The sequence below is a fragment of the Neltuma alba genome, unplaced genomic scaffold, assembly GCF_004799145.2.
Source record: "Neltuma alba isolate B1F8T4 unplaced genomic scaffold, ASM479914v2 tig00012165_pilon, whole genome shotgun sequence".
Lineage (NCBI taxonomy): Eukaryota > Viridiplantae > Streptophyta > Magnoliopsida > Fabales > Fabaceae > Neltuma > Neltuma alba.
In genome coordinates this window covers 1-9,222 of record NW_021636712.1, presented here as the reverse complement: position 1 = coordinate 9,222, position 9,222 = coordinate 1, and the positions used below count along the sequence as shown (strand labels likewise).

Genomic DNA, 9,222 nt, shown 5'->3' with positions numbered 1-9,222 from the left:
CCCGAACACTGGAGGAGGGCCAAATAACGTCAAAAGAAAATAAAGGCGAACAGCGCAATACAAAACCCTAACCGCCAAACCCCCCTCAAAACCCTCCAAAATTATTATTAATAAATTAAATATTGTAATTTTAGTAATTTTAATGTCGGGGCCCACACATTCTTTTCCCTAATTTGGCACGCGCGCAATTATTCCTCCAAGACCCCCGTCCTTCTCCTTCTCCTCCGCTTCATCGTTTCGTCAAACCACGAAGCCAAGCCTGTATTAAAGTTGGCATTATTCAAAAATAAAATAATCGTCCCTCCAAATTCCTTTTTTGCCCGCAATAATTCCCTTAAATGACTGACGAACCCCCAGTATTTTTTTAAATAGAAAGTTCAAAACCGACAAATCTATTTTCTCCATTTGATTATACAATCCCCACAATCATTCAACCCTCTCGTTATTGGTTTAAGGCTAACTTTTAGGCATCGGACCAAAAAAAAAAATTATTTTTTCCTGGTGATAACTTTTATTCTACATGCAATAACCTTTTTTTTTTTTTTTACCAGCATATTATCCAACGTGAATTATAATCTCCTGATGTGCTTGGACCTGGTCATTGGGCAAATGAGACGCAAAACGCCACAACGAGAAAGCCCAACTTTATAGAAATTGTCAAAGTGACACCCGAGAAACGTGAGGAGAAGCCCAAATCAAAAGGTCTGTCGGACTATTCATTTAGGTTCGGGTTTTGAAAATTGGAGATTCTTTTCTTTTTTTTTAATAAAAGAATTTTAGGCACAGCTCAAGAAAGTCTCAAAAGAAGGAGTTAAGGTTCTGGTTATTGCCTATACCAGTACTCCTGAAAAGTGAAAATTTTATTTTATCAAAACCTCTAGTATTAATTAATTTTTCAATAGAAAAGTCGACAGAAAGCAATGATTCAAAACTAAAACAAATTTAAACTTTAAATGTCAAAATAAACTTGTAACAAAAATTAAAAGCACTAAACTAAAACAAAAACTCAATATGTACCAATATTTTACACAAAACTTGACAACTCATCGCTGAGGACACGGTGAATTCATATGGATGGATGATTAATGATTGGATGACTTCCCCCCACGCCCCAACTTTTATCAATCACACGGTTCAGATCACCATCTTTTCGCTTTCCCACCACGTGTCACTTTCTGAACGGACCAGATTGCTCACTTTACCCTAACTCGATTGAGTTAAATCACGTTCACGGGCCTATTTCCAGCCGATGCTCAAAAATGCCGGTTTAAGCGTATTTTTCGATCCCTCCCCCCGGCCCAAAGTGACATCTATTTCTCACATCAATACCACAAAATAAATGACAATTAGAACAAGCGCGCGCTGGCACAACTGGTAAGGGAGTTGTGTCCCTTAACCATCGCCTCTAGGGTTCGATTCCTGGAGGGATGGGAATGGAGCAAACGTGTCTGGGAGGATCGTCCTCATCTTGAGCCCGACAGTACCCGAGGGATTAGTCATTGGGCTCGCTCCGATGGATACCCTGGTGAAAACAAAAAAAAAAGACAATTATACGAATTCAGATTTATCTATTGTCAACTTTGCACATATACTAACAAAAATTAATCTAATTAGTAAGAAATCGACTCATAACCTATAAAGTTGTGAGTTTAAATTCTACTACTAATATAATGATTTTATTGAAGGACAAGTTGTAAATATTTTTTAAATTTAGAGACATGTTCTAATTCTAACGGGTTTCAAGATTGAACCCATCTAAACTTTAGGAAAAATATAATTTTTGGTCCCTCAAATTTAGGCCCATTTAGGTTTTGGTCCCTGAAATTTAAGATTGGAGGTATTGGTTCTTGGAATTTACTCTATTACAAAATGTTAGTCCTTGGGGTCATATGCCGTTACAATTTATCGAGGTGGCACAAACGATGTCAGCTATAATGATTTGGTTTCTGACTTGGCAACATAAGCTGATTAAATGGCATGGGAGCTAGATATCTGATTTGAAAATAAAAAATTAAAAGAAAGAAAGAAGGCGCCTGATTAAAGATAAAGAAAAAGATAGAGGACCATGTTTAAAAAAAGACAGAGGACCCGTGTTTAAAAAAAGACAGAGGACCCACATCAAACACTCATGGGGGAGCATAGGAAAACGACGGTACATATGGAATAGAAAAAAACAACGGGAAAGGCACTAGGTCGGAGAGGACCCATAACGGGAAAGGTGCATATGGAATAGAAGTGGTACCAATTCTCCAACACATATTCGAGAAAAGACACAATTCTTGAATATGTATTGGAGAAACAATCAAAATAGTACCACAATTCAAGCAAAAAACAGAGCACAATGCAACGGAGGTAAACAAAAACATAGTACACTCATTGCTCAACAAGAACAATATGGATGCTCAAACTGACAGGTCAGTGGTCTATGATAAAATGAAATCAAATGAGCACCCTCTCGCTGCTCATGCCAACAACTTGCATAAAAAACTGAAAACAGAGCATGCACGAAAACACAATGCTGAAAAGGATCAAAGACCGAAGCAGTTAAATAGGTTAAAATCTAACGAAAACAACAAAAACAGTAAACGACTATATGGCTAACTAAAGCAAACAACTCTGAATCAAACATGCAATTCATGGATCAATCACCATTCCCATCCTTCCCCTTCCCCGGCTGACTCCTTACTTTTCTCAAACATTAGTTAATTAACTATATACAAAACACGCATTACTTCTTCACCTTTCAGCAAACAATTGAAGAAGCAAACAGTGGGTTCAATTTTGTCACACCACCATTTGTCGGAAATGCTGCTATTCTAGTGAAGGCCACGTCACTCTTCGCTGGTAGGTGTGGCTCCTCTTTGACCTAGCACCTTTCCCGTTGATTTCTTTTATTCCATATGCACCATTGTTTTCCTCTGCTCCCCCACAAGTATCTGACACGAGTTCTCTGTCTTTTTTTAAACATGGGTCCTCTATCTTTTTCTTTAAATAGGCATCTTCTTTCTTTCTTTTTTTCACATCAGATATCTATCTCCCGTGCCACTTAATCAGCTCATGTTACCAAGTCAGAAGTCAAATCAGACACTGTTTGTGCCACCTCAGCAAATTGTAACGGCACATGACTCACAGGGACTAACATTTTGTAACGAAGTAAATTCCAAGGATCAATACCTCAGGTCTTAAATTTCAATGACCAAAACCTAAATTGACCTAAATTTGAGGGACCAAAAGTTTTATTTTTCCTAAATTTTGTAAGCAGAGAAACCTTGGGCATATAGCTCGGCCCCAAGAAACAAAAAATGTATGGATGGGCTCTAGAGGAAAAGTGAAGAAAGAAGAAAATGCATGAACTGGAACAAAAATAGCAATGATCAAAACGCTTGACTTTAGATGCATGAACCGATATTTCATGACCGAGTATACTGGCTATTTGCTGCATTACCGTGGGTGCTTCTCCCATGGATTCATCCCCTAGGAGACTTGAAATTGAGACCTTTTTTTATGCCCTTCTTTTTTAGCTTCTTCCATTGTGTTGATATTATGTCACGTGGTCAAAAGTGCCATTTTAAATTATTCGCATGCCCAAGTGCTACGCAGGTCAACGGTTTTGAAATCCTGTCCCATGTGTCTGAGCGCGCAAGTCATATAAGGCCATCATGGGTCAATCGTCTGACCCATATATAACGTGGCGCTCTGTTCAATCCAATATGTGCTTGAAAAACTAATGGCCTAACCCATTGCAACGTTGTTGCATTTTTGTCTCCTTTCTGGTCTATACATCAAAACACTATTTATCTGTGAACGTCAAATATTGAATTATTTATCTATCCAGTCCTGGCCGCGCAAGTCAGCCAGTCAGACCAGAAGGAAAATTTTATTTAATGTTTAAAGGAGAGAAATTAATAGTAGCACAAGAAGGAAATTTTATTCTAAGGATTGGGTGTCAAATTAAAAAGCGACAGCGGAGGAAAAAGTGAGAAAATAAAAGGGGAAAAGCTGTGGATTTGGATTAGGCAGAGACACTTAAATAAGAAAAGGAAACAAAGTTAATAATGCCGAAATGATGGGCGCGCGTTTCACCAGGTCATGCGACCCCAACCATTGGGCGGATCCTTCAGTGCTCCCCCCGCCTGGGCTCCTCCCACTGGGACCCGCACCTCCAAACCCCAAAAAAAAAACAAAACAAAAACGCTCCCAATGGTGTGATATTTTTTCCCGAGTATATGGGCAGCGCCAAGAAAAAAACGGGCTTCAAATTTTACCAGTTTATAACTAATAAATAATACAATTCATTTCAAAATTTGTGAAATTCAAGAGAAAATAGATCAGTTGTTATAAACTCTATAGCTTGTGAAGATATAAGCATCAAATCGTTAAAGAGCTTTTTTTGAAGATGCAATTTGAAATTATGTGATGATTTAATATTTTTTTTATTTTCATTTTTATTTAAATATATATATTTCACTTTTCTTTTTTTTACTTTTTCTCTCTAATCCCGTTCTCTGCTCATTTTTTCTTACTCTTCTCATGAATAATGGTGTCTATTATATTTAAGAGAGTAAGTTATATTATTTACATGTTTATTATATTTAACAAATTTTAATCAGCTTTTTGAATTAATGTGATTTCGTTATTGGATGCTTACATGCGGGGTTCAATGGACATGAGCCCGTTTAAATAACTTATATTTACAGAATATAAAATAAGTATGTAAGAGGGATTTTTATTTTAACTTATATAAAATGTGTTTATAAGTATTTTTAAACATTATCTTAAATAGGCTATGTAAACTTATATTTACACAAAACACGGTTGTGACTTAGGGAGTGTTTATGTAAAAATTAAATCATAATTTTAAAAATAATTTTCGAGCCAGCCAAACACTCTCTTTCTCTTGATAAAGGTAGCGAACAAAAACCATGAATACTAGTAATAATAAAGGACTTGGTTGAGAGACGTCTATAAAAGTGTCCAGAAGTTGGTGGTGTTCGTGGACAGAGCCGATGCAAAGGAACCGACCCAATACTTAATTATATGGCATGTATATGTTGTTAACTTAATATTATTTTTTATCCTAATTATAATAACCGGTTAACTAATTTGAAAAGATTAAAAAAATAAGTTGAGTTAGTTATTTTTTCTAAATAAGTGTTGTCTTTCTTAAAATATCCTTACTAATCAAGTATATTGACTAGAACTATAATTATTAGAAGAACTATCTTAAAAAATTGAGTAACTATGAGAGACAAAGGAGATTGAGATCTTATATTTAAAATCAAAATAAAAATCAAACCGAATCTTACATTAAGAATAGGAGGTATTATTAAATTTTGGAAAAAGCACAACAAACAGCATTGATTTTATTGTTGGCAAAAGAATTTATAATAATTTTATTAAATAAAAGTAAGTGTGGTGAAAACTGAAGATCGCGGAGGAATGGACGGGGTGGGAGAAAAATTATTAGAGAGAGAAGGAGAGCGGGAAAGGGTCACATGGGGAGAGGGAAGGGAAGGGAAGGGAAGGGAAGGGAATTAGGTGGGAGTAACGTGCCCCTTTTCGCAAGTTCAGGAGCTTCTAGAACGCCACGAAGCCCGCCTGAGCCAGGATACGTGAATGTGACGTGGCACCATTATTATTAAATCATCAATCATGTTAACCTAGAAAAGTAAACATAACATTTTATTTATTATTTTTTTTTTAAAAAGGGGGACAGGCAGCAGAGAAGAGGGAATTTATGAGAAAAGACAGGGTGGGTAGGTGTCCTCTCTTACGTCACCCCCCATCTCCTATCTACCAACCTAATCCTCCTTTTTATGTTCTTGTAATCTTCCTCAACTCCCACCCCTCAATCCTAATTAAATAATCTCAAATTAATTAAAAATCACTCTAATTTTACGTTGCAACTCAAAAACCATGTAACCATATTTTTGTTTTTGTAATTTTATATTATGTCATTTTACAGCATAATCAGCTTTTAACTGGAGGCTCAACTTCAGCTGTACGTACACATCATGATTTTAAAATTATTTATATTCATAATTTAATTGTTTACACCTGTATAAAAATGATCAATCATGTTGGGAGAAGGACTCGTTATTTATTCTCTGTTATTGTGACCTAAAAAAGACAGGGTGGTTGCTAACATTCTGCTCGACCACATGAAGTGGGCCACATGGATGTGTATTCGGTTGCTGTCACTACCTCACCCTTGTCTTCCAATGGATTCCATTTTCCATTTATAGGATAAGTTTTAATGGATCCTTCTCAATAATTTCTTATTCCCCACAGTGAATTCTGGGAAGATCAGCACCCAAAACAAATAATAAAACCATCAAGATCAGGATTCTTTAAAACACGTCTACTGACTTGAATTCCCCTCCCATCTGTCATCACTTATCAAAATCAAGTTTTAAGTCTTGAGAACGAATCCCTCTTTATCATTCCAACTAAGCAAAGTTAAACCAGCAAGTATATATCTAGTTTCTAGACTCTCTAGTGGTAGGTAGAGAACAAGAAACACAATTATTCACTATAATAATAATAAGAGTAATAATTAACGTGCATCAAGAAAGTCCAGAGCGAGCATGCTACTGGACTAATATAATTCAACTCGTTCCACCAATTTCTGCTTGCTTGTCTTCTTGCGGTGACACGGGTGAATGGCAACGTCGTACTTTGCATTCAAATTCTGCCTCCGGAGCACTTTAAGTATCGGATTTAGGGCTTTAATTTATCTTTGCAACGCCACTGCCATATCGGTCACCAAGCTGCTATCTAACGCAACTGGTATAATGATCTACCAAAGGCCATTAAATATACACAACAACCAGTACGGCCTCGCCCCATCAGTACCCCACCACGTACAATACCCACTTCTCAAATTTTGTCCTTCCCAACTGCTAATTACTTATTGTTCCTGACCGTTTTATCATAATGAAAAGCAGGTTTACTGTCTGTGATGAGATGTGTGATGAACAAGAATGCAGGTGTTACTAAGTTCTAACTTCTAACCCCTTCCTCACCATGACCGTTGATTTTGAATGTCGACTGGTTTGCTTGAATGGACCGGAATTAGTTGTTAGTTCAAACACACAGAAACAAGCGGGAAAAACTGATCGAATGTATGGACCCAAAATTATATCTGAGAATTCCAAGGAATTCTGCAGAGCGTCTATTTTAATTGATCATTTTGCAACTAACATGTAATAACCACAACATTACAAAGTAAGCGTTGAGATTAGTACCCAAATGATTCCTAATTAAAAGCTCTCTCTCTCTCTCTCTAAATATTCATGGGGGTGTAAAATCTATACATGGTATCGGTCGCAGTTTCAGTAACAGTAGGAGGGTACTAGCATTAGGAGCAACCACGACAGCACCCATGGCTAATTTGCAGCTACATGCTTGATCCTTACTTTGAAACCCTAGACCGTAACACAAACACACACCTTGACCAGCACTATAAAGTTGCCATACCAGTGGTACAACACTTGTTCTGGCCGAGGATGCTCTTGTGGCTGTCGTTGTTTAAACTTGTCCTGGTTTACAGAAGAAGGCTGATCAGAGGGAAGGCCTATGGTGAGCTCCAAGTTGAGCTGAGCATGTGCACAGGCGGCTTCTTCTGTGGTAACCCCACTGCTGCTGTTGGAGTCCTCGCAGGGCGATTCAGTTTTTACGATCTTTGTAGCATTATTGTTGTTGGCGCTGCCCAACTCAGTTACCAACTGGAACTTGCTGTTATTGTTATTACCGCCGTCGTTGCTGCTGCTGACGACGGCACCGGTATCGGTGGTTGCTGCGGCAGCCGCGTTGAGCGGTCGATGCGTTTGGGGGTCAATACCGCGGCTGTAGAGTTTGCGTTTGATGTGGGTGTTCCAGTAGTTCTTGATCTCATTGTCGGTTCTGCCCGGTAACCTCGCCGCGATTAAAGACCATCTGAGGAATCAATCAGGTCGAGAATCATATATTAGAGAAAAGAAACAGACTTACGAAATTGAAGGGGGTCGTAATCACATATATGAGAGATGTACTTGTTGCCAAGGAGGCTGTGGAGGCTAATGATGAGCTCGTCTTCTTCCTCAGTGAAGTTGCCTCGCTTGAGATCAGGTCGGAGATAGTTAATCCATCGGAGTCTGCAACTCTTGCCACATCTAAGCAAGCCTGGCGAAGATAGAGAGTGAGAAGGCAGAGAGGGGAGAGAGAGAGATAGAGAAGAAGAGAGAGATATACAGATAGATGGATACCAGCAGCTTTGGGGAGGGATCTCCAGCAACCTTCGCCATGGACCTTGATGTAGTTGATGAGGCGTGGTCTTCCTCTTTGGTCCAGGCTCCTTTGTTGGTGTGCTCTTTCTCGCAGCAAGGAGATCTGCCCATGGATGTGTGGAGGAGGATAATTGTGGGGAAGAAGAGAGAAGCGGGGGAGGAAGCGGGGGATATAAAGGAGGGAGGGTGGTGGAGAGCAGGAAGAGGAGCAAAATGCAATTGACTCGGGGGTTGGGTTGGGGGGAAGAGAGAGAGTGTTTGACCGAGTTGGTGACGATCATGAGTGGTTCCCTTTAAGTTTGTGGTTACTTTTGGATTTGGTAGGTAGCTCCCTCTCTTTCTCTTTTTTTACCACTCTTCCCCCTTATTTCTCCTTTTCCTCCTACTCCCCTCACCCTCTCCTCCTGTAATGACTCTGCCTTGCTGTGGAAATAAAATATGAATATTGATTGAGCTTCGTATAGATAGAGAACATACGAGGGGCGTGATATTCAGCTTTAATATATATGGACTATTTGCATAAAGGGGCTCTAATTGCATTTTAATTGCAGGAGTTTGACTCCTGTTTTGTTTAATAATAGGAACCATCACCGTCATCACCCTGGACCTGCAATTATAGCTCGGAGCCTCACCTCTTACAGCCACGAACAATTAGATATACACATCCTAGAGGGGAATTCAAATCTTCTTTGAAGACTGCAATAATTAATTAGTCCTGCTTATTTTATTAAACGCTGACACCCAAAAATAGTGATACACTTAATTATTAGTGAATTAATTAATCACCATTGTCTGGACACTGATCGATTGTCGTTTAAAACTGTGGCACAGCAATATTAAAATATATAATATGTGTTTGTCATTAATTCTACAAGCCTGAATTTCACAGTCTTTTAATGGTGAATTCTTCTTTTATTAAATTATGGTTAGTAATTAACAAAGAACAATCCTCGTG

At 38.4% G+C, this 9,222-nt stretch overlaps 1 pseudogene; it reads right to left on the bottom strand.

The window, feature by feature from the left end:
- Positions 1–7,123: 7,123 nt before the first annotated feature.
- On the bottom strand, positions 7,124–8,389 carry LOC114724028 (myb-related protein 308-like; annotated as a pseudogene).
- Positions 8,390–9,222: the final 833 nt, after the last annotated feature.